The 27524-nt window shown below is 38.1% G+C and overlaps 1 protein-coding gene across 2 annotated transcripts in view; it reads left to right on the top strand.

Moving 5' to 3' along the window:
• Positions 1-226: 226 nt before the first annotated feature.
• The window catches only part of GREM2 (gremlin 2, DAN family BMP antagonist), a 104944-nt gene continuing 77646 nt past the window's right edge, over positions 227-27524 (top strand). The window contains exon 1 of one of the 2 annotated variants that reach the window (XM_081039371.1): positions 227-591. The gene's annotated coding sequence lies outside the window, so the exon portion shown is untranslated. The remainder of the gene's footprint in view (positions 592-27524) is intronic. The other variant, XM_081039372.1, reaches the window with a different exon arrangement.

Here is a 27524-nt window from a genome sequence, read left to right on the forward strand (position 1 = left end):
GAGAGAGAGAGAGAGAGAGAGAGAGAGAGAATGCGCACGTATCACACACATGCTTTGTACATTCTTCACATTGCAAACCCATCAACAAAAGAAGGAAGAAGATCTGAGGCGAATGAGGGTTTTTGCGGATTTAGGGGATGGAGAATTTCTCTACATAAACAAGAAGGTTTGGATTGGAAGTCTGCTAAAAAAAATGTTACAGCTGACCACAAGGTTGTAAATCCACAGACTGGAAGGAGGAAAAGAGAAACATTGCAAGCGACTGAAGTGTGTGTGGCTGCAATGTTTGTGGGTTAGATGAGAAACAAGCGCTGAGTGAAACGGAGAAGGGGGGGTGGCTGGTGTGATTTGTTTGGTGTTCAGAGCCAATAGAAATCCCAGACTGTGATAATATCCCCATGCAGCGCCGAGAGAGGAGTCAGAGCTAAGTCTCCGGCTCCTTTCCCATCTGCGAGCGGCGGGCCGACCGCCTCGGGGCTGCACACTCCAGCGCGGCGGCTGCTGCGGAGTGTGTAGCTCAGAGAAAGGAGAGGGAGAGGGAGAGAAAGAGAGAAGGGACCCGAGGAGGAGGCTTCCATCACGTCATTGCAGGTATGAGCTTGCCACGACTAATCTGACCCAGACACGGTTTCTGATTTCAACCTTCACAAGACACTTAAAAGTAATTGACATTGTTCCCTTGCGGGTCCATACAGAAAGCGCTTGGGTGAACGTCTCGCCTGTTTCACCCGTAGCTCATTTAAGCTGTTTGCGTGTGCTTTGGGGCCACAAGGTTTATGCACCTATTGAATTACCCGTGGGTGTGAAGCAAGGACCTTCAAACTTGACCATGATCTCTCTTTTTTTTGAAATACCTCAATACCTGCAAGTTGTCGTGCTGCCCACTTATACTTCTTGGTGATGTCCACTATAGTTCTGAACTATAACAACAAACACCCTCTGATTGTTAGAAAGCAGTGTTTGAACATTTCCCACCTACCTACCAGGTGAATGTCTTCCTCAGAGGAATAGGAACCACGGTGGTCTTGGGCATGGTTGTGATTTGTAAAGCATATAGCCAAGGTGGACTAAGTGCTTGAGTGAAGGAGAAAAGGAAAGAAGGGAGAGATTTTAAAATGTAATTGTAAGGGACTCTTCTCACGTACCTGATTTATTTTTACATTGCCTTAGGATCTGAAAATATATTTGTAATTCTGCACCCGCAGGCAGGATGAGTTCCAAGACCTCATGTATCACTACATTGAAAATGTATGAATTGGAACCCTGTCATAAATATACTCGTAAGGAAATGTCAATTTTTGGTTTGATTTTAACTTGATTCTAAAATTGGCAGACTTCTGGCTGTTTCTTTCTTGTCCTTTCTTAATTTCTGTTATTTTGAGGCATGAGTTTTATTTTCACCATGTTTGATTTTGAATTTTGAAGATGGGTATAAAACTCTTTTTCCTATTGATGACTTGTGATTAGATTAACATTGCTTAATGAGTTCAGTCTTTCCCTTAGAAAAGCCAGAGGGGACTGAATGAAGGCTCAGTTAGAAGGTTAGTCTTGCTCTGGACAGTCATGCATACTGGTGTGTAACTGCTCTGATTCCCTGCAAAAAAAGCTTTGCCTGCAGTGAAGAACATACGTAGACGGGGGCTCTAGTTCAATGAGCGCATGACACTGCAGCAGGTGCAGGGGCACTCCTCTAAGTGGATTCTTAGGCGATCATAACCAAACCAGCCACTGATAACTCACAATCAATTCCGCATTCAGTCATGCCTGCTTTACAGGGCAGTGCTTATCCCAAGACACGGGCCTGACTACGGAAGATAAGGAAGCTGTAAGAAAGGTATTTGTTTTCCATATCACAGTGGAGAATTTACATTGCCCCGTTTTTAATCAGATGAACATGTTCTTTTGTCATTAAGGGAAATGTATGCTTAGCTATACTATGGAGTCAGGAAAACTGTCCATATTTTTGCCCGTTCCCAGATTCGAATGATTTAAAAAGGTGTTTTTGAAATCGTGCCCAAAAATAGACATGGAAAGTAAATATTGTATTTAGGAGAGAGCATTTTGATTCTATAGATGGATATTTTTTCTCTTTCTACATCACAAGGAATTTGATTATAAAGAATTTACCTGGTCAAATAGATACAAATGAATTGACCCAACTAAATTCTATTTGTAGTTGAAAGGGTAGTTTTGCATCACTGTAAACATTTGTCAATTTTCAATAAATATAATATGTGAAATAAATCAAGACCCATTTCCCTCTTACCATTCAAAGTCTAAAGCAAAGCTAGGCACAATGGTCCTAACTGAGTGGATGAGAGACTGAATATGTAGGCTTCGTATGTTCAAAGAGACACTGATGGCTTTTCAAAGATGAATATAAACAATGCTTTGATTATTCGTTGGTTTGTGCTATCATTCTTCGTTGAGCAAGGTACAAATTCCTGTGGATGTCAGTGCAGCCAGCCAGAGCTTTAGATACCCTCAAGTTATAAGTTTTGTAAAGTTTGGACAAGGTGCATGCCTTTAAATCTCTTTAAAGTAAACACCTCTTCCTTAGCCCTCTTCTTCTAAAGCAAAGGAATGGAATTAGACTCTGAGTCTGGGCCCGGGTTCTTATTGATATGGAGAGGACTGAGCAGCCTGAGTCAAGGACAAACATTGAGAGGCTGCTGAGGCACTGGCACACGACAGATTAGACCAGTCCTTTTTGTACTCACTCCAGTGCTGCTACAGCCAGCAGACCAAGTCGCAGGCATTTTCTCTGTGCCAGGGACATTTAAGTAGTTAGGAGAAAAGTAATAAACAATTTCTTTTTTTTAAATTGAAATTTATTGGGGTGACAATGGTCAACAAAACTATACAGGTTTCAAGTGTATATTTCTATAATACATCATCTATATATTGCATTATGGGTTCACCACCCAAAGTCAGTTCTCCTTCCATGTAACAAATTATTTCAACCAAGAGAAATGTGCTGAGTATTGGGCTTGAAACAAGTCACACAAAGGACCAATAAATGAGACACATTGTTTTGAAGGGGAAAGTATGCGATTGTTTTAGGCCTCTGGTGCCATCTACTTCTATGTTGGCTTAGCTATTTCTCTTTCTACCACAAAGTTCTGGTTTTATTTTCTATAAATTGGACATGCTGACCTAATAATGTGTACAATTAATGTTGATCACACGTCAAGCTAAAATATGGTCCATAGACCACTCATCTAAGTTATTTTCCATTGCCACCACTTCTAGTTGGGAAGATGTCTGATTGCTCAGCCCAGGAGGGAGCACAGATATGCAGAGCAGAGTCCCAGAGCCGTGCCAGGGTAAGAGGATACACAGTGAGAGGGTGAAGCGGCTAGGGTATGGAGTAAGATGGTATAAAGATTGGCATCCTTAACTATAAATCCAGGAGCCAAAGCAATAATGAGTTTATATTCTCAAATAAGCTGCAAGTATAAACTTTTGGTGAGACTTCCTGCATATTTTAAACATATTCTCACACATACACATGTGCCTCACTCAGGTGTGGGATGAACATAAATACATGTGCTGTAAACACTCCTGTACATATAGGCCAGGAGAGGGCAGCAAGCAGACTCTGAAAAGTGATGTGTCCTCTTGACCAGGGGGGGAGACTAATCTTCAAAGGGCTAAAAAATGGCTCCCTAACTTTATGCACTTTCCTCCCTGTGGATGCAGAATCTGGAGTCTTATTAAGGGATATACCATTCAGAAAAGTTTGTTTTTATTTTTGCCTCCAGACTCGATGCTGCCTGGCAAAATAAGAAAAGCGGGATATTTAGCAGAGAACTCAATTACCCTTTCTTTTAATGAGCTTCATCCTTTGAAGCAACTCAAACAGTCATTATCTTTACTCTCTCAGTGGGAAAAAGGGAATTCAGAGAAAAGAGGAAAAGAAAGAATGGGGTTTCTTGAGCTGGTTCTCCAGGGAAGGTGTTTGTGAGCTGCTTTATCAATAGACCCAGTCTTCATTTGGAGCATGTCTCAAATGCAAGTTCAGGGCCATGAGGAGACATTTTGTACACTGACAATCAAGAGTACCTCCAGAATCGTAGCAAATTTGGTTTCAAAACAGAAGATCTGGAATAGCTTCTTTTAGTGATATGCAGAATCTAAGACGTGCTAAAAAATAAGAATTATACATCTACCTCTTAGAAGCTCAGAGATAGTCAAATCTAGTCTATACTAAACCTAGTCCAATCTTTTTTGGCTAGTAAAGTGTTGGTACCATCATGGAACATCATATTCTAAAGAGAAACCATAAATGTGCATAGAAGAAAGAAATAATCACTCTTCACTTGGGTTACCTGTTGCTGGTAGTCATCATTTCTGCATGATTCATCCTAACTTAGCTAGGTTGGCGATTTCACCTTCAGAACACCCTCGTCTCTTTGCCACCTTTGACTCAAATGCCACACAACTCGCTGCTAAACATGAGGACCCTAGGAGAACGCTCAGAGATGGGCTTTAAAACAATGTCTGAGAGGCCCAGAGTAAAAAGCATTCTGGGTGAAAGAGCTGTTACTCCTGAGAGAAGATAAGGCAGAAGGGACATTGGTGTGGGGATAGCACATTGGGAGGGGAAAGTCATGACAGCTGTATCAGGAAAGAGTGATTCTGAGGGTTTGGGGGGCGCTGGGTTCTGGAAGGCGCAGGAGGCTATCCACCAAGAGCTCAGGAGCGTGTGTGCGTGAATGAGGCCTAAGACCCTCTGATGGCAGCTTTTCTCTGGTACCACTCACTGTACTCTGCTAGGAGAGGTGGTGTCCTTGAATAAAAGCAAAGGTTTTTTTTTTCAAGGATAAAGTAAAGATTCCTTGGTGTCTGGGAGAAAAGGGAGGTTGTTGTGTATGTTCCCCATTCTCAGCCAGATTAGCCTCTGCTGCACTCCACTTGCTATCTGGAGCTACATAATGCACTGATGTTGGGAAAGCTTAGATGAAAGGGGAAGATTCATCCAGGGTCACGATGGAACCAAACACAATGCTGTAATAGTAGGGTATTAGCAAATAAGAGAGGGAGAAATAAATCCTAAAGGCTGAGGTTGGGGTCAGATGGTAAGATTTATCACCCAAAGTCTAAGACCAACAATCTCCAGTGCTGATTTTCAGTTTTTAGTGTAGCACTTCCCAGTTCCTTTCAGTCAGATAAACTCCAGGTTCCATCCCCCTTTTCTAGATTACTTTCCATTAAAGAAATCTCATTACTGATGGGGAAATCTCTGGGAAGGCACTTACCTGTTTGAGAGGCAAAGCAGGATAAGATCATAGTATTTTAGCAAATACAATAATCTTTTATAAGAAGACACACTTGAGGGTATGTTACATTAAGAAAACATTTCTGAATTATGAATGCAAAGGAATTAGAAACAAAGGAAATATATGACTTATGGAAAAATTCTCTCGAAGGAGAGTTTTTGAAAGACATGATGCCAAGAAAACAAATATTCCCAAACATGATTTTCATGTTGTGGATTAGTAGCAGTTCTGAACTAAAATCATTTTCTCCTATACTTTATTTAAACAGTGGGAGAGGGGAAATAAAAAGAGAACGCGTTGAGCAAGGGAACACTTGACTAGCTCGTGTGAAATGCTTAGTTGACTTTGTCTAGTACAAACATTGTCTGCATTAAAAATATTATTCAACCTGGCTCTATAACTGTGACTCTAAAGGCTGGGAGGAAGCTAATCTTATCATCTGTGGAAAACTAGCCACCTTGTTCTGCTTTTATGCAATTATAACATGAACCCTGGATAATGCATTGTATTTTCTAATTATAGTAGCAGCATTTGGGGAAAGTTGATAGATATGTGATATTATAGTTAATAAAAATCAAGCAGCTCTTTAATGGGATTTCCCTGCCAACTGCTTTTGCTAGGAATCTAAATTTCATCAAATTTTCAAGTGATCCTTAATTATCCCTTAATTATATTACAAATTAAGACTCATTAACATTTGTTGAATGCTTAACATGTGGCAGATTACACTAGACACATGCATGCATATTATCTAATTTAGTCTTCACCACAACCCGGGGAGTTTATCTTCCTCAAGTTTTTTTGATTAAGAGACTTGGTTATAACCATAACATTTGATAGCCTTTGATTCATACAAGCATGCATTCAACAGATATCTATTGAGTTTCTTTGTATAACAAGAGCAGCAGCGATAGTAATATGTCATGGTTAATATGACTAGTATGGTTCTTTATATTATATTTCCACATACATTGTTGCATTTGATTCCTGTATAAGCCAGTTAAACATGCAAAAATAAAAACAGCAAACATCTTTCTATAGCTGTAATTTGTCACTAAATGATTGAAATTATTTGGAAATAATCTTGATTGATTATTGCTTGATTTAGGTTCATATCCACAGGGATGTCTCACTTGATAGTGTATAAACAGATGAAAAATACCCTCAAGCTTACTACTTGGCAGAAAAATAGATCTGCATCGATTTTAACCCCGTGTCTAAGGGGTTCTCATGTACTCATGTCTCGGGGCCACTTCTTCTAGCCTGCAAGACACCCACCCCCTTCATTATTCCTTATGAAATATTTGGAGCAAGACATAAGTGTAGCTTCAGACATACATATCCAAGACTTCAAGTTGATAAATAGTATGGAATAAATACTTAAGATACCTAAGTCACTTCTGTGAACTCAGAGAACGTAAACTTTAGAGGAAGCAAAGAATAATCCCTTTGTTTCAGAGGGTCAAATGGTATTAAGATTCCTTTGACATAGAAGAGGGCTATCTGGTTATGAAACCTCATTAACCTAAGAAAGTCAGGAGACCTGGGTTTGCAACTGTTTCTGTTTTTCACACCTAAAGTGTGACCGTAGGGAAAGCGTACAATCTCTGGAGTGCACTCTTTACAATGAGAAGGCGGAAGGAAATCATTGTGTTTCTTTCCAGCCCTAAATATCAGTTCTGTGTGCTTCCTTCTGGGACAATAGCTAATGGTGCTTGAAGGATGACCATTTGCTAACCATTGTGTAGATATCATGTAATTGTACAAAAATCCTAATACTAAATTGTTATTATTGTTATTATTGTTATTGTTATCCCATTTTAGGGATAACAAAGGCATAGACTAAGAGCTTTCAAAAAAATCACACAGCCAAGTAAGTTGCAGAACTGGGTTAAGCCCCCCTCTTCCACGTTTCCCATAGAATGTTGTGCCTTCAGTCACTTATTCATAAACATGAATTGAGAAAATACTATGTGCAAGATGCTGTGCAAGGTTATAGGGTATCATATTGACGAGCTCAAAACTAATGGGAAAGACCAAGAATAATCTAGTAATTGTAATGCTTTTTGCTAATTATTACAGTACAGGATGTTCTGAAACTCTTAAGATATTATTTTTGCCTTGTTGACAACACCATTTGACAATATAAGTTATTATAATAGCTCAAATCTTTTATTTTTATCATTTCAGGTATTTCTCCTTTTCCAGTGTAGTATGGTTTTAGTCTTCCTTGTGTAATTATTTTTGTAATATGTTTACATCCTTTTTTGTGGGGGGATATCCGGGAACAGTGTGTTTTTCCGGGACCCATCAGCTCCATGTCAAGTGGTTGTTTTCAATCTAGTTGTGGAGGGTGCAGCTCACTGGCCCATGTGGGAATCGAACTGGCAACCTTGATGTTATGAGCACAGTGCTCTAACCACTGACCAACCGGCCACCCACCAGCAGCTCAGCTCCAAGCTCAAGCCATTGTTTCCCACTGGCCCATGAGGGAATCGAACCAGTGACCTTGGTGTTATGAGCACTGTGCCCTAACCATTGATTCAACCGCTGCCCTGTTTACATCTTGCACTAAATTTTCAGTTCCCACTAGGAGACAGTTTGTTTCTTTTTTATTTATATTTTTTGTTTCCCAGCACAGAATTTCTGCTTAATTAACTATTGGGATCCAGCTACATCTAATTTAGAGCTAGGATCAGAGACTTCTGTTTATTCTGCTGAAAAGGCACAGTCTTCAAAAAGCTTATCTGCTGAAAGGCACACATCTTGCATAAGCTAAACAAATGAAAGCTCAGTCATTTGTCCTGGAAAAATGTTTTTCTTTTGCCTAGTGTTACACATCCCTGTTTAAAATGATTATTTCAGTAAGAAAACCAAACTGTCATTTAAAAAAAAAATCAGTGAATTTTCTTTTTTAAAAGAGTTACTTCTTTGACTTTAAAATTCTAAATCAACCATTTTGACCGATTTTTTTCCCCCAAGTGAAAGAAAACTTCACTATTACAGATACCAAAGTGTTCCTTCAAGTTTATCCTTCATTCCTCTGGAGTTACATGGGTTTGTCGTAATATACTGGAATACTCACCAGCTTTCTGGGCACAGAGTTTTAATTTAGGAATTGACAAACTCTCGCTCATGCAGAGAAAAGTGATAAGGTTACCAAAGATTCATTTTGATGATGGAAGACTTAATTTAGGAGAAGCAGGAGAGCTCAAGAAGACTAATTTGCTCTATGTGGTTGCAGAAGGAAGATTTTTTTTTTAAAAAAAATCTCTGTAATGAGAGTTCTTTCCCTTGGGGGAATCTATGAGAATTTAGGGGAATCTGTCACTGTGGATGGGGAAAAAAAATTACATCTTTATTTTGATGACTTTTAACTGAAATTTCATATTATCTTTAGTTATGAGTGTGAGTAATGAATCACCGTAGTATTAGCAAAACTGTGGTTTTGTCACCAGCAGAAATCAGAGCTATTTGCATACCATGTTACAGTCTCAAAATATCACTTACATGTATCACCACTTCAAAATTGTGGTAGTTATTATACCTGCTTCTTATAAAGAAGAGCATAGAAATCTATAACATACTTTTGTTTTCAAACGTATTGATACATTTATATATACAGATTTTCATGTAATTTATATATATATATATAGTTTCTTTTGTAATATTATTTATTTCTGAATTTGTAAACATTACTCTGAGAATGAGATCTTAGGCTTCATCAGGCCTAAAAGGGCTGATGGAGGAGAAGAAAAAACAAAAACCCACTCTATAGGGCGGTAAATTTGGCTTATTAGATAGTGACCTTTCTATCCCCTGAAGTTGCCCCAAAGAAAATTTCTCACCCTGTGAGCCAAGGAAGCTTGCTCTGGTGGGGGTGGTGGTGTGTGTGCTGGATGGAATTACTTGAGGGGAGTCATATGTCAGATATGGAGCTGGGCCTTGATGCTGCCAGCTAACACTGAGGCTTTACAGGGTCAAGACAAAGAGATGAGGAAAAGTCCATCTCTTTCCTCAACTTGACAATGTGAGAGTTTGAGCCAACTGGCTTCTGTAAGGAGGGAAGAGTTCCTGAGGGCATACCTCTTGCTGCTTATCTCTTTGCTTGTAACTGGGATGGTCTTGAACATCAATAAGTAATTACTTGTTCGGTATGTGCATTGGATGGCTCAGGGCCAGAGTTGACAATGAGTCTGGTTGGTTCCCTGAAGAGTCTGAGCAGATCTTCTTGGGCTTACTAATCATAGTTCCCTGCTGCATTGGAATTCTCTTTTCATGTTCTTTTTTCCTCTGCTATCCCATGAGATAATGAAGCAGCCATGATTATTTTCATCTTTATGTCTCTGGTACAAGATGCTTGATGTTTTGGCGAATGAATGAATGCCCCTGTAGAGGTCATTTCTGTTGCAGAACCAGTGGCCTCATTTTTAAAATAAATGAAGGAAGAAAATATGAGAAATAATCCTTCTGATTTTACTCTATGTAAGTATCTTTGCAGGATGGGCTCAGGGAGAACATTAATCCTATGTCATACTGTTAAATCCTTGGCCACTGAGCACCCAAACGGGAACCTCATAATGAATCCTGTTAATGGTAAAACGAGCAACCTCTCTCCTATTCAACTCAATGCAAGTGTTGACAGCAAATAGCTTTTAGGATTGCTGGGACCTTGGCAGGCTTTCGTAATTTCTAGGGAGGTAAAGTATTTTATTTAGGGCTTAAGCTGAGGAGGAGAGAAGTTCTTCTTATTAGAGGGTGCCAAGTGTTCTTACAAGTGTGTCTTTCACTCTGCTATGATTATGGAACCTGTTCTGTTTCTGGAAGGCAGTGCTTATGCTAGAAGGGAGAGTTGGAAGGGGACAAGGAAGGATGGATTGTGCACTGACTATGCATTCCAGATGTTCGAACATCCAATATCTTGTTGAATGTGCATAACAGCTTCTTGAGGTAAGTGGTCTTGTCCACATTTTACCAACAAAGAATGGCGGCTCATTGAGCTTCAGTAAATTTCCTAACTTCACACAGCCATTAAGTTGCTAAATAAGCATTAAACCAAGGGCTTAAGAACTCCAAATAAAAGTCTCCATCTTTTTAGTACAACAAAGTTCTGAAACACTGCTTTTTCCTTCAATAATTTTGTCCCTGTTGCCTCGCATTAGGTTGCCTCGATTTAGGTTTCAGACTAGAGACTTCCACAGATAAGGGTCCAGGTGGATTGTGTTGGGTGGATCATCAAACACAGAGGGGTGTGCCCTAAGTTTGGAGCATGAACTTTGGAGTCAGATCAACCTGGCTTCACTCCTATCTGTGTGGGGCTATTACTTAGTATCAATAATCCTCATCTAAAATTATATGGTATTATTTTAAGAATTACATGAGATAATGCTTTTAACCCAGGCACTAAAATACAACTATTACTAATTTTTTTGCAGGCTTTTCAAATTAGTGGATTGGGGAAAACAAGCACTGGTCTTCAGAATGAGTATCTGTGAATGTTTGGTAAAAGAACAGTTTATTACTGAGTATACTTTGGAATTGGGAGTTCAAATTTAATTTTGTGAACTGACATAAATTAAGGTGTTTGGGTCTTAACTTTATTGTTTAAATAAGGTTGAAAATAATAATTATTTGGAAGAAGGGGTAAACACTCTTCACAGAATCATCGATTCATTCAACAATTATTTATGGAGTTAGACCTGGAAAATGACAGAATATCAAAAGATGGACTGTATTTTCAAGGAGCTTATAGCTATTGGGGAAGACAAGACATGGATTCATCAATAAGAACACAAGGCAAAAACTGGATAGAATTAGTAAAGATGTGGACAAATAAGGTGCCATTAGAGTTTCAAGAGTGAGATGTTACTCCCAATGAATAACTGTCCATGCTCCAGGAAGGCCTGATCGCACAGTGTGCCACTTTGCATAATTTCCTTTCTGTTTTCTCCACCCCATGTCACTTGTTATATATTTAATGCCTTAGAGCTCATAGAATTTTAGAGTTACAAAGAAACAACTTAATCTCGTTTGACATAGAAGGAACTGATAACCCAGAAAGTTGTGTGTATTTTTAGTCTGCAAGCTAGTTTGTTGTAGAACTAGAACTAGGACCCAGGTTTCCTAGTTCCCTGTCTATTCCTCTTTCTACTACACCATGCCCCACAATGAACCTCTGTCATTACGCTGAGTCAACAGTACATAAAGTGTTGTAAGACAGATTTCACAAAGGTGCAAGGTGCAGCCAAAGTGGGGGAGAAGTCATTTTGCTTTGCCGACAGGAGAATGATTTTTTCTAAATGCAGTTGTTTGTTGTTGTTATTGTTTAATTTGGATGAATTTTTTTTTCCTACTGTCCGCAGTACTAAATTATTCCAGAATTTGAACTCTCCAAGGTTGGAGCCCATTGAAATAGTTCCAAACATTATAGAAGACCAGCAATGCCTTCAGCTCAAGTGATGAATAAATGGAAAATGGAATAAAGTAGGAGGAATAGTAAAGCAGCCTTTGCTTCTCCTTCCCTGGGTGCCAAGTGCTATGGGGCATTTTGTCTCATTGAAGAAATAGCAGTGACTTTTCCTTTCCCTCTTTGGACCAAGGATGACTCTTCTTTGTCATGTTTGTAGTCAGGTATTTCCCATATCCAGCACTGGCACCTTCACTAGTCCAACTGCCCCATTGGACTGGTTTCTTTGGTCATGCTTAGAATTACTTTCACTAACAAATACATTCTCTGGACAGGATTCAGGGAAAGAAGGGAGTGTGTGTCAGAGTCTCTCCAGAACTTCCCCCTTCTGTTTGTCAGAGGAAGGCCACTCTGGGAGAAAACATCCTGCTGTTCCTCCGCCAGGTCATATGAGCCCAGTGCTCCTCTGCCGACACTCACCTTTCATTTCTGGAACCAGACATACATCTGGGACAGATGCCCCGATAAATAGTAGGCAGCTCCCTCATTTATTCTCTATTCAATGAATGACTGAATGAATGAATGAGTGAGTGAGTGAGTGAGTGAATGAGGTACAGCAGTCCTTATTCACAGTGCTCCCAGACAACTATGAGGGTCAGCGACAGATGGACTGTTGTTGCGGGGGAAATATTGTCCCTTGCAGAGTCACACAGACATTTGACTCCAGGAGAGAAAGCAGCAGGGAGCAGGACAGAGCTCAAGCAGGGCATATCCGACACAGAAAAGCCATATTCCGGGGCTATTTCCATTTACGTTCGTCATCCTACTTAAGTTGAGTTTACATGCCATTGACTTTGAGTAATTGGGCTGTGGGAGATAAAACAACTAACTCTTAATCAAAAGTTCTTTTCATCCAAATTTGGAGCAAAAATTGTGAATTCTGTTCTTGGGGTTGAATGAGATAGCATTGCCGATGACTGATATCTGAATAGGCACCATATGGATTTGTACAAAGGGAAGAAAATAATCCTCAGTTGTAAAAATATCTTTGGTCTTCATAAGGGTAATATGCACCCACATGTTTCTGTCAGGTGGTTTTGCTATAAACGATTATTCTTGGACTAATAGAAAAAAATTCCTTTTATAGTGATTGTACATTTTCCCAGATTATCAGTGTAGCATGCAAAATCCCACAACTTCAGAAACTCAAAAGATCAAAGGCAGAGAGGCCAGTGGACTCCTTAGACTCACCACACTAGTACAATAGTTTGGCTACCAGAAAGCCCCTTTACTGACAAGAAAGTGTACTCTCCTAATTACCAAACTGCACTGTGAAAATTGATATGCATTCCTAATTCTTGCATGAGATATTCCTGTTGTTTCTTAATGGCAGTAAAATTCAAATTGTCTCCATATGGTTAAAACATTGGCCAATTGAGGTTTGGAGCTGTTTAGTCAATATTAACTGCTGTGGTGTTTAACTGATTTTCTGTTTCAAATGACAGCCAGAACTATCAAATAAACCCAAAAATATTTATTAGGGTGGCTTCTGAATATATAGACTATGGTTCATTACACAGACTCAATAATCTCACTAAAAGAGGAGAAAATATTTTTTTTCCAACTGTGTAAACCCCTCTGGAATAGGGTAGGTGCATTGCAAATGTTTTGGGGGCACATCAAAAAAAAAAACCAAATAAGTTAGAGCATGTGGATTTGTAAGTATGGCTCTGTAATTGTTTAAATATAAGAAAGTCACAAATAACGTTAATACATTGGCCATCAGCTTAGAACTTTAGCCTTATGTTGTCAGAGTTTTGATTTATACATATTCAACCGATATTTATTGAGTGTTTACAATGTGCCAGGCACTAGAAACCTAAAAAAAGACTCAGATATGGTCCTGCCCTCCAGCAGCTCCCAGTCCACTAAGAGAAACAAGCACTAAACAAAGAACAGCCACATTGAATAGCAAGGGAGACCTTTGAGCAAAGTCAAGTGGGAACAGGGCAACGATGGCCGTGTGAATCATGGGTTTTGGTTAGAAGGGATTCTTAGGCACACATTGTACTGGAAGAGATGATACGCTGGTAATACTCAGGAGTTTACAACTTTCACACATCATCCGTTTAGCAGTTTCTTGTTTCTTTTTCTCTTTTTTTGGCGGGGGGGGGGAGCGTTGTGACAGTGCAATAGATCAGCTGTGCAACTTTTTCCTAGTTCCTTGAAGTATGAGTAAATGCATACCTGTTTGTGGCATCTAAAATATCCAGCTGGTTTGCTCGCCTGGGCTCAGGACTCTCCTTCAGAACTGTGCCCTCTGAACACTCTGGCTTCTGGGTTTTGCTGCACACCAGAGACAGTGGTCTCATTCCTGGCTTTTCCTGAAAGGATCGTAACCATATCATAAAAAAGGATTACTGGAATCCAAGCAAGTCACATTCAGGTGTAGTTCTTTGGGAAAAACAGGATCTGAGGAAGGTAACGTGCCTCAGTAGAGTAGTAATACTCTTTTGTTTCTGGTTTCATATCAGCCGTTGTCTGGATTTTAGTTCATGAGGAAGAACAGTAGAGCAGGCTTGTAATTTCCAGCCTTTATTTACTTGTGCACCGGCCAGATGCAAGATGAAGAAAGTGAATACCAAAAGGTCAGATATTTTTCTTTTTTCTTTTTTTTGGTCTTCTCCCCCAAGTACGCACAAGGAGATAACCAAATGTTTGTTTTTCTATCAAAACATAAGTTTGGGTACATCTACGTGACTGGAGGCAGCTGTTTCATAACAGAGGCTTACCTGGAGTGATCTAAACTATTTTCCACAGCCTAAAAGGATATTAAAAATAGATTCAGTCCCCATGTTAATATCAGATGGGCACACAAATGACCTTTCGTAAGTAGTAATTGGGGACAGAAAAAGTTACGTGGTTACAGGTTTGCATTTCCTTAGCTTCCCCCTGGAAAAATATAATGAATCACTCAAATATCGACTAAAATGTTTTCTACAGAATAAATGTTATTATAAAAAATGATTGATTAGATTTAGGAGTCTACCTTAGTTTAAACAACCATGTTTCCCCCGAAAATAAGACCTAGCCGGACCATCAGCTCTAATGTGTCTTTTGGAGCAAAAATTAATATAAGACCCGTCTTACATAATATAGTATAATAATATGATATGACATATGATATGATATGATATAATATAATACCGGATCTATATAATATAATGTGATATATGATATGATATGATATGATATGATATGATATGATATGATATGAGACCTGGTGTTACATTACATTATGTGATATGATATGATATCACATGTGATCATATTATGTGATCATATCATATCACATAATGTAATGTAACACCAGGTCTTATATAATATAATATAAGACTGGGTCTTACATTAATTTTTGCTCCAAAAGACACATGATGGTCCAGCTAGGTTTTATTTTCCAGGAAACACAGAAGGAGGATTTCCATCTTCCAAATGAATCCAGGAATGCCAGTGATGCAATAATAATAATGACAACAAAAACAATGTCTGTGATTTATTGAGCCCATGCCATAGTAGCACAAGCTAATTATAACTGTTAAAGTATTCCCCCATTATCCATGAGGGATACATTCCAAGACCCCAGGGGGATGCCTGAAACCCGGCTAGAACCGAGCCCTACATATACTGTGTTTTCCTATACATACATACCTATGATAAAGTTGAATTTATAAATTAAGCACAGTTAAAAGATTAACAATAACTAACAATAGAATAATTATAACAACATACTGTAATAAAAGTTAGGTGACTATGGTCTCTCTCTCTCTCTCTCTCAAATTATCATATTGTACTGTACTGTACAGGATGGAATGCTGGACAAAGGGATGATTCACATCCCAGGTGAGATACACTGGGGTGGAGCAAGATTTCATCTCGCTGCTTAAAATGGCATGCGATTTAAAAACCTATGAATTGTTTATTTCTGCAATTTTCTCTGTAATATTTTCAGAATGCTGTTGACTACAGATAACTAAAACTGCAGAGAGCCAAACCACGGATAAGGAGAGACTACTGTGTTACAGTAGCTGCCCCTTATATAGGACTTAGTACATTCTAAGTACTGGAGTAAATCTTTTACATGCATTTAAGCCTTAATAACTGTCTTGAGAAGAACATTGCTATCTCTGCTCTTTAGAAGCCTGAGAGTCAAGTTATTTCCCCTTGAGCAAAAAGTTAGGCCCTTTATCTACCTCTAAAACTCTTAACTCAGAACCTTCATGCTAGACTGTGACCTGGGCGTGTTATTAGGTGTTTTACAAACACAATCATATTGAATTTTTAAAGCAACTTCGAGTCAGGTCTTATTATCCCTTTCATACAAATGAAGACCTAAAGCCACATTGCCAGTAATGAGGAGCCAGAATTCAGACCCAACTCGGCCTGACTCCAAAGCCCATGTTTTCCATCCACTCAATATGTGGCCTCTAGGCGTGTTCTAGGACGCAATCCTCATCCTCAGATCGCCTCCCCAAGGGGTTTTCTGGGCCTGAAATTCCCTTAATAGGGAATAACACCTTCCATTCCATAATTTGGAATATGACTTGGAAAGAAAAATACTGCTGGGATATTTGAGGATTGACCCAAAAAGCCCTGGGTTAGCAAGGCTGGTGTACAGGTGCACTGGGGGTGGGGGTAAGGCCTAGAAGAAGAAAAAGAAGAGGAGGAAGAGAATGAAGAGGAAGAAGAGGAAGGGGAAGGAGAAGGGAAAGAAGAAGAAAGATAATGATGAGGAGGAGACGAAAGAGGAGGAGGAGGAAGACTGAATTAAATTTTTTCTTTCAATTTCACTGTAGGATTTCCTGAAAATATTATTTATAAGTAGATATGAGGCCAAAGAGCATATGTAATTATAACTTGGTGTTTTGCTTCAGTCTTTCCTTTATAGCGTGTTTTGGATTTGTTATTAAATTTTCCAATGTTCTACCCATGTAATTATCTCACCTATCATTCTAAAGTTTCTCAGTTCAATTTTTTCTATCCCCTTAGACTCATATACATTTTTCCTCATTGTATTTCAAGAAAATGAGAGAATAAAGAATGACCCAATTTTCACCCATTTATCAGTGATTTACTGAACATTTCCTCTGTATGAAAGATTTCAACTCCACACAGCAACTGATTAACTGCTCCCGTAATGCCAAATGTGGCATGTGCCTTGCCGAGGGAAGAACTTAACTTCTGGGAATAAAGCTGATGAAACTCCTCTCAAAACTAAGACAGCCATAAAATTTATTGTCCAAACCAGAATGCTTTTCAGAGTGGAAAGAGGGTGCTATTAATAATTACACTTGGACAACAGACAGAGGCTGGGCCATTGCAGGGCAAACAAGGGCATGAAGAAAGAGTGGTCTGGTCTCTAAGGTAGTATAATCTCTTTATGATAACACAGTGCTTTGCATATCACATATGTCATGTAATGGACACTGAGAACAATCACGTATATTTATTTACAAGCATTGAGAACCTACTGTGTGCCAGGTCGAGACTAGGCACTGTTAAGGATTCAAGGATGACGTTCACAGTCTCGTGGAAAAAGAGACATAGATAACTTATGTTAGTAATAGTAACAATGCTAACCAACATTTACAGAGAACTTTCCATATGATATACACAATGCTGATTAATTTTTGTCCATTATCTCATTTAATCTTCACCTAATCTATGAACTAGGTAGCGTAACGAGGCTGGGATTTCAAATTGGGATACTGAGACTCAGAGAGGTGAACATGTCAAAGCCTTCTCACATGTAACTGGTGAAAACAGGGTTCAAGCCTCAGTGTGTTCGGGTTCCAAGCCTGAGCTCACAGCCACCATACTTTGCTGCTTCCCTGCAGAGGACACCAAAATATGTGGCATGGGAGAGATTGGAGTCCATTGATGGTGGACCGCAAAGAAGACTCTTACCCTTTCCATGGGTGCATGAGGAGCGCAAGAGGAGGGAAAACTTCCTTGAGGAGGTGACATTTGAGCTGGGCCTTGAAGAATCCCTAAATTTCCTCAGGGAGCAGAGGGGCAGGATGAAAACTTTTCAGGCAAAGTGTCAAGCCTCACAGCGGTGCATGGACTGGGGGAGCAAATGTTTTTCCCAAAACAACAATGTGTAAATGACAGTGATGAACTCATGCCTTGACAGTGTTTGTCTCTTCAATGAAGAGCAGGAGAGGGCGCAAAGTCGACATTTTGGAGGCGCCTAAGTATATAATTGTATGCAGAGTTGTGTTTTAGGTTCATGGTCATTGTTGAGGCCAGAGCTGGATGCAGAACCTCTGCCCACTCTTTCCTGAGCTCTTTCTTTCACATGACAAATTGACTTCAAATACAGTCCTGTCCCTAGGAAGTAGATTCTATCACATTTCAGAATTTGTATAGAGTCTCCATGTTAAGCATTAAACCAAGAAATAAATCAAGAACAGAAAGACTTCCGTAAACCCTATTTGTCCGATGACATCAAATGTTGAATTTCCACCTAAGTGAATTTTAAAAATAAATAAAAAGGAATGTTTTAACTGCTAATTTTTTTTTTTTAAGTTTGAACATTTGTTCTGAGGGAAGTATTTCAAAAAAGCATTATTTCAAAAATGTGTGTTTCCTGCCCTATTATACATAGTGTACTAAAATCATAAAATCACTGTCCTCCTAGAGAACATCAAATGTCCTCCTCCAAGCCCTCGTTTTTTATTGAGATACAAACTTATTTCTATTTATTTAATGAACATCTATAGCATGTTTGCTCTGTGCCAGCTACTAGTGTAAAGGCTTCACAATTAAGTGTGTCATCCTTATGAGGTTGAGACATTTCTTATCGGTGTGCCTGTGCTGAATTACATGAAAACACTATGCCTTTTCTGTCCTGTCATGCTGTTCCTCACTCCTTATTCTTACCATGGTAAATTTGCTTTATTAGCAACAGCAAACTAAATAACTAAGCTGATTAAAATTAAGCATGACATAAAAGTACACAAGCTTGTGGGGAGGATAGGAGGTATGGAGAACAGTCTTCTGGAAAAAGGTGTGAGATTTTGTGCATGGACGTTGCACCATCTGTTTTAGTTATTCAGAGATCACTCTGGCTTGGTTTCCAGTTCTTGACTGTATTCAAAGATGTCAGATAAATGATAATTAGGTATCTGAGGAGCTACTTGAATGGTACAGGAAATACAAACTTTTAACATCCTTTTGGAACCATGGGCGTTGACGTTCTGCCCAACCCTGGACAATTCATTTAAATGTGTTCCTTGGGTTATTTTAACTTTAAAGTAAGGAGAATGAGTTTTATGAGGTTATGGATCTAGGATAAAGTTCAGTATAATAAACAAAAGTAGAACTTCCCCCAAAATGCCCAAAAGGCCACTTTGGGTATCTCATTGTGTCTACTAGTACAATAGAAACAGTTAAAAGACAATCTCTGCACGAACTTTGCTGAGGCATGAACTGTGTCTTCCAGTCCTAATTCCATTTAACTCTAGAAGTCATGGGATGTATCAATTAGTATTACTTTATTCACCTTCCAGGTGAAAGAATTTTAGAAGCAGTCTCAAATTAAACATACCTATCTTTATACATGGGCTGTTTAGTTCAATGTATTTTTATACATGGGCTCTTTATACATGGGCTCTTTAGTTCAATGTATTTTTGGTTCAAAAGCCAGAAAAGAGTGTCTCTCAGCTGTCGCCTCAGCCTTTATATTCTTCCAGTTTTAGCCTGGAGTAGAGACTCCAGTCACTGATTTTTATATCCTTGGAACAAGACTGTAAAATTTTATAGCCAATTGTGGAACCATGGTCTGAAAAACCTATTCAAACATTTCAAATATGAACTTCATCATACGGTAGAATTAAGAGTCATTTATTTTCTATCAAAAGCATCATAAACAGCTCCATGCTTCGTAGTAAATCAGGAAACCAGATTGCCAAGGAAGGTACTAGGCCTACTAGTCTGGCTGCTGGAGCTGTTTCAAAAGCTGCTGGATGACCTCCAAAGGCTCCTTCCACTTCAAAAACCTCCCTCTCTTTTCAGCAAGTCATGACTTATGACCAGGTATTGGGCAACTCAATCCACGGCCATCTGCAAAAGAGCAATCCATTTCCAGATCATTAGGAAAATTACCAAGCCTAGCACTTAGCTGAAATAATGGCCAGAAAATGTTGGAGGTGGGAGATGTGGGGAAGAAGGAACAAATGTCCTGAGAGGAAATTCCACTTAGAAACAATGCATCAACTAACATAAGAAAGGAATGTCACAGTTGTAAGACAGTCTACACACTTGAACCAGAATGTTCCAGGGTTCTCGATACAAACCTCCATAATCAGATGCTGAATAACTTACTGGGGTGTATCTCTCAGCAATGGAACATCTTCCCAGTTTTCTAACAACATGAATTCCACTCCATTCAATTTATGTATTCAACAAATATTTTTTGAGTTTCTTATATGTGTTAGTCGCTCTGCCAAGCTCTCCACCGTGATTATATGCCCTCACTTACAGTGGCAGAGTGAAAACTAAACAAATACATAATTTCCTTAGTTTCTATGTAGAAAATAGCATGAGTGTTGCTTTTCATTGGGTGGGCAGGGAAATGTTCTTTGAGGAAATGTGAGTTTAAAAGAAGCCAGTGATATGGAGGCTGGGAAAGAACAAGTACACAATCTCTGGACCAGGAAAGAGCAGGATCAGTGTTTTCCAGGAACTTCTACAGGCAATTGTGCTTAGAGCTTAGTAGGCAAGTAACAGTGACAATTTTAAGTTGTAAGAGCAGGCCAGGATCAGACACTACCCACTGCCACGGAGCTCTGCTGTTGTTCTGTGTGGATTTTATTTTAAATGAAAAGAAGGACAGTATGACACAATGAAATGCATCTATAATATGGTATCTTTATCTAAGTATTCCTAAAATACTGATGTAATGATGACACGTTCCTGCTCACAGACCACTGTTCACCAAATAAAATGGAAACTCCCTTCATCATGTAACTTTAAATACATCTCTTCCATCTCCCATCATGTGCTCTGTGAGCCAGTTACCCCACTCCCCTCGACATTCTCTGAACATGTATTGTATTTGTCTTTGCTCATACTGCTCCTCTCTCCTCCCCCACCCTGACATCCGCCTGTTGAAATCCTACCCATCCTTCCAGATCCAGCTTAAGGCCACCTGTTCCATCAAGCCTTCCTTTCACCCTCTGCCAGAATTTATCTCTCCTGCCTCTGTCCTCCCAAAAGACTTTCTACCTCTCTTAGAGTGCTTAATACACACTGCCTCAAGCTATAACTATTTGTGTACATCACTCTCCCCCACGAGTCCAACCTACTGAAGTTCAACTAAACGGTAATTATAAGTTTAGGACACTTTAGTGCCTCGTAGAGACAGTTCACCCTTAGGTGACAAAGAAAGTGAGACATGCTGGGAAAGTAACACAAAAAAGATGAAAAGTGCAGACTAGGATCAAGAATGAAATATAGTTATTAAACGAATAACTATCTTTTAAGTGCTTCAAGTATGCTATATTATAAGGTTTAGGTTTTCTAAAATGAATTCATGCAAACGTATTCATCCAAAATCAACCTCACTTGTGACACATAAGTGTTGTTTTTTACAGGTACCAACTATTGTGTAGTAAGAAAACACAGGTCTGGTACTGGCTCTTCTGATTAGCTGTGTGATCTTGTACAAAATGTACTTAACCTCAAAGAATCTACAATTTTTCCTTATGAAAAATAAAGATGGCCTTAAGTGCTCTGCTTTTCTATATGAATGCATTAAATGTTATACTGATACAAAGTAAAAAAAGTATTCCCATTTGATGATTACATGAATCCCTCAGACTACCTCTGCAACAACACATAGGCCATGCATTCGGAATCTCTGCTGTTGAAGTGACCGTAACAGGTGTTTTAGTTTGGGTGTCCCCAGAAACAGACACTGAGCCAAGGCTTCAAATGCAAGCAGTATACTGGGAAGTGCAAGGAACAAGGGAGTGACAGAAGTCATCAGGGGAGACAAGGCAGTCAATAAAAGGTGCATTCTAAGCCTGAAACTACATTGGGTAAATGGCTCTTAATCCAGTGGGACAATATTGAAAAACAGTGTAAAACACAGAGCTCAGAATCATCCCTACCCATGGGTGAAAGAGCTGAGATATTAATACTCCCCTACCTGTCAATCATTGGTTAAGGATTACTGCTGGGAGGGCATGAACTCCCAGGCACTTCCAGCTCCCTGTGCATGCGGGCATAGTGAGGCAATTTGACAGCAGTCTTCCATCAAAGAAGAAGGTGCTAACCCTTGAGAGCCAGGTTGGAGGTGCAGAAATGGTAAGGAGACTGAGGGAATATGGTGGAGCTCTGATAAAAGCTACTCCCACAGGCCTCTGTCCATGTCAGGTTGAAGATTAGAGATTATATTACCTAAGTAGTTTCAAAATAAAGATCATATCCAGCGTAGGCAGGGTATTTTTTCACAATAAAAAAAAGAAAATTAAGCGTTTTGCAGATCATCGGACTAATAAGGATCTCATTCATTATATTTCAATCTAATCTAAATTTAACATCTGCAAATTATATTACATCTATACAATTTAAATAATGCAGCTAATAAGAATAATGTATTAAAGCTTATTTATATGGAAAGATGCTCATGAAAGTGAAAACATAAGTTATAAAAACTTTGAGAAAACTGTATGTAAGTATTATAAAAGTCTTTTAGGAAATATTTATGTATACAATGTAGATTTTAACAGGTTATCTTTGGGTGGTAGGTTTCTCATTGATTTCAATTTTCTGCTTATCTATAGTTCCTCATTTTTCTCTAATTTGTATTGCTTAGAAAGACTTAACTTCAACAGGGAAAAACAGACCTGAGAGTAAGATCAGGCAAATTATCAGACCAGGGAGTAAAATCAGTTTAATCCAGAAATATCTATAGTATATGTCATATATGTTTCCAGAATTCTCCACTGATTGCTTTGGTAATTGACGTATATTAAATCCTTGCCTCGCTTTACTCAGTCTCTGATTTTTTTCCAGTTTAATTCACTTTCAGTAGAAGAATGGGACTGACTAGAACCCTCGCTGGAAATGTAGTGTCTTTACCAGAGGCATCTTAGGTGGAGATTTGGTAAAGCACTGCAATCAACACTTTTGAACTTCATCCTTTAAGAGCTATCTTATTTCTAGTGAGGTATATGTGCTTTCAGCTGTCTCTGACAGAAACAACGAAGATGGGAGGCTGCAGGCCGACTGACCCCAATTCTCTGGAAAAGCACCATGAGCCTGCAGTGTGGTTATTTGTTTTCTTTCGCTGTTGGGAGCCTGGTTCATGTGTTTCTATTGCTCTTTTTCCCAAGCCCACTCCTTTTCTCACACACCAGCCATCAGACACGGGGTCTCTTATCTGCTAGTAAGCATAGTCCTGGACTAGTTGCTGCACATGGAGAATTCACAGAAAGGGCGCGATTAAGAGGGAGAATATGCATTAAGTTCACTCAGTGAGAAGTGTCCAAAAATCTATATGCTAGTCACAGAGAAGGAGGTCAGGCTCTATTTCTGCTAAGCAGCGATCAGGAGAAAGTCAAATTGGATGAATTACCTAAAACAAAAATGGGCTTGTCCTTTGGCTAGTGATGAATTTCTAGCCCAGAGAGCTTTCCAAGTATTAATATCATTCTCGTTCTTGGCAGATGATAATGATTAGTGAGCAAGGAACTCTATCCTCCTCAGATGATTTAGTTTTGTCACTATGTAGTAATCTTCGTCTTAATGTTATATTGAGGCACGAGAAATTTTCCTTAAATCGGCTTATGAAGTGTAACAGTTTCTAGGGGAAGTCAGTCATAGGGCTTTTCTCCTCTAATTGTGTGTGGTTTTTGTTTAGCTTTGGTTTGGTTTGTTTCTTTGTTTTTAATGTGAGTCCTGAATTAAATATAGTCAAATTCCTTACAATTTATTTTTAGGGCCCAAGTGGGAAAATTGTTCTGAGAAGGAGCTTATTCGATGCAAATTCTTTTTAAATGTGCAGGCTTCCTCCCCATTGGTGCTCTTAGGTCAGTGTTCTTCAAACTAAGGACTGGTCTTATTCATGGATAGAATAGGTTACTATGCACCCATCGCTAATTTTGGAGGGGTTCTCCACCAGCTAGAAACTTGACTTCTTTTTCTTTAATCCCCAAACTGTAGTCTCTGTTAAGTACATTTCCCCTGGGTGAAAGAAAATTATTAATCTATTTAATGCCAGTCATGCATACTAACATTTTTAATTTGGTCACAGTTGCAGATGACAACAACTGAGGGTGAAAAACTGAAGGCAGCCCTCACACAGTGTACTGGCATGACCCTGAGAAAGAGTTCCTCCTTAAACTTGGCACCCAGGCAATACACTTGCTTCACCCTAGTCTTGGCCCTAACATGTGGGCTATGCTTACATAGCATACAAAAAACTCACTACAGCCTTATGGAATGAAGCAAATATGGTAACCTCCCCCCAAGTTCGTAAGGAACCTAAATTTTTAGATAAAGATCGTGCAGGTAATAGATTGACTGGAGCCTAGTCCATGCTCCCCCTACTAAACCATGCTTTTTTTTTTTTTTCCAGGCAAGGAAAACGACAAAAATGGGAGGGATTGGAAAGACAGGAAAATGGCAGTAATGACAAAACATACAGTAATTATCACTCATTCTTGTTGCAGCCCCCATGTGGGAAAGCGCATAGTCATGTCTCTAAAGGATTCAACTGGCAGAGGCAGTTTCAGAAATAGGTATGACACAGAATCAAATGGAGACAAGCAAGAGGAAGGAGAAAGAGGAAGGAAGGGAACAAAAGAAGGTGGTTCAGAAACTAGAATTGATATAGGGCATATTTGGCCATCTGAGCAAAAGTATAGAAGGTGATTCAAGCAGTGCGATGTTAATGGAGGACTTGTCTCAACAAACGCACTGATTTCAGGTGTATTTGGTGCCAGCACATGCGTGGGACGCTCGGAGTAGCTAAGTTTGATTAAATAGGAAAATTGGCAATTTCTCATTAGCTATTCATCACATATTTTTTATTTTTCCTAACAATGTCTGCATTTTTATGGGGTTGGAAACTTAGCCCGAACATATTCTCATTCTCTTTTGCCTCGTTTCCTGCATGAGATTAATGCCAACTATGCCAGATAAGCAGCATTTTCTTCAATTAAGGATTATTTCCAAAGTGTCATATTCCAGAAATTGTACTTTCAATCTGATTGAATGTAATTAAGTATAGATTACAAGGCATTGTGCAAGTAGATACAGGAAGTTACTTTTTTTAGGACTCAACCACTCAAAAAAAAAATCTTAAATCCCAAAATCCCATAAAGGAAGACTGGCATCACCATCAAAATAAGAAGGTGTGTTGAGGAGGAAAAATAAAATACAAGAGGTTTTAGTGGAGCAAATCTAATGTGAAAAAAATGTCAGCACTGGAATCCAGAAATAGTTTTCTGAGAATTACATTTTCCTAGATTTTATTTGTCCTTTGGAATTCAAGAGCTATATACTTAGGGGAAGGGGGAAAAAAAGAAAAAAAAAAAATATATATATATATATATATATAGTCTTTGGATAGAAGAGAAGAAAAATATATAACAGATTTTTAAATAAAGTTTTATTCAAATCAGACAATAAGAATCCAATATTTTTAATTCTTCTAATGAATTATACCAGCGTTTTTCAAAGCGTCGTTCCCTGATCAGCAGCATTTAGAAAGGCAAATTCTCAGCTCCCCTCGCCCCCACCTCCTGAATCAGAGACTCTGTGGGTGGAGCCCAGCAATCTGCTTAATGAACCTTTAGATGATTCTGACTTTGTAAACCACTGCATTACAGTATCTCTCCGTAAGCTTCAGATAGAAATCTGTTGAAGAGTACTAAATTATTAATGGAAATACTTTATTTTGGAGAACCACCAAAATCAAATATCTGTTCATTTTAGTGTATTCTGTGATTGCCATCTCTTTAAAAATCAAAGGGAGAAATCTCTGTATTGAAAATTTGATGTCAGAAAAATTTTGATATTCAGAAAACAGCTGTTCATATATCTAAATTGACAGGCATACAGAAGCTAAATTCCAACAGCAGAGAAAGTTTAATTCTTAGATAAAATAATATTTCATGCTAAAAACTCTTTCTGAGTATTAAAGCAATTAAATTCAGAAAATATTTTATTTTTAATAAAAGATAAATTAATAAGAAATTTGTTATTTATTACATAAATAGCATACAATATTACTAATATAATTGTTTAAATAAAATTTGCACATATAATATTTATATTATTTCTGTTTATTTCTTATTTATATTATAGTTATTTTAATTATCGCATTATATTATGTTATATATATTTATTATATTATATTTATTCGATTTATATTTTGTAAGATATAAATTACATGTAACATATATGTATTATTTATTGTAATGTTATTTATTATAAAATGTATTATTTTATGTAAAAAACAAATATGACATTTGTTATACTTAGTAATAAATATATTCATTTATTATTATTATTATATACATACTATAATTTTATATTATTAAGTAAATAAATTTAATATATTTATTATCAATAATTATTTATTAATTTTATAACTTAATTTAAAAAGTTATTGGTTTTAATATATTTTTAGTAACCTTGTTATGCAGCTATAAAACCCTGTTTAGATAGGTGTCAATATAACTTAAAATGTTAGGACTTAATAATAACAGCCACGATCTATTCCGTTGACTACATATCAGGTTCTGCTAATCTTCATAGCAAACATATGAGACAAGTACCAAGTACCTGTACTTTGCAGATGGAAACTGAGACACGGAATGGTTACGCAACTGGCTAAAGATCACACACAGGGACTGAATTAGCTGGGCTTCAGGGTGAGGCTGTCTGACTCCAGAGTTCATGCTGTTAACCCACAGGCTATCCCCTCCATTATTCCAATTTTTAAAATGCAAATGTTTATGTAAGATAGACAATGTCTTGAATATTTTACAACTAAATTTTGCATACAAGCTGATATATGTAGTCATAATTAACAGGTTAAGACAAGCGTTTTCATAAACTTTTTGTCAGAGCAAGTCATTGATTATTTAAACAAGAACTTGTGTCTTGATAAGGTATGTCAAAAAGTGAAAATATAAGTTGATCATTAGCATGAAGAGAAAAGCTTGTGAAAATTCAAACCATATTTTATCTTCAATAGTCTAAGAACAGAAATTTAACAAAATCCTAATTTATCTATTCTTGTTCCATTTTTCCGTGTTTCCCTAAAAATAAGACCTAGCTGGACAATCAGCCCTAATGCGTCTTTTGGAGCAAAAATTAATATAAGACCCGGTCTTATTTTACTATAATATAAGACCGGGTCTTATATAATATAATATAAGACCAGGTCTTAGATAATATAAGACTGGGTCAATCTAATCTAATCTAATATAATATAATATAATATAATAAATACAATATAATTTTATATTAATTATTGCTCCAAAGGACACATCAGATTGTATAGCTAGGTCTTATTTTCGGAGAAACATATTATATACATATTACTGTGAAATATTTTCACATTGACATGAACTTTTTGTTTTAAAGTTGTCCTGATTTCAGCATCCCCAAGAGGTACGTTTCCAGAGGTGTTTTCACTTTGGATTTCTTTCAGTAACATGGAGGGCAAACCAGCATGTATGGTTGACAGTAGCTACTCTACTTTCATAGCTGCACCCTCACACTGCTGCATGTAAGGGTATGGTCTCAAGACAAAG

The sequence above is a fragment of the Rhinolophus hipposideros genome (assembly GCF_964194185.1).
Source record: "Rhinolophus hipposideros genome assembly, chromosome: 26".
NCBI classification, from domain to species: domain Eukaryota; kingdom Metazoa; phylum Chordata; class Mammalia; order Chiroptera; family Rhinolophidae; genus Rhinolophus; species Rhinolophus hipposideros.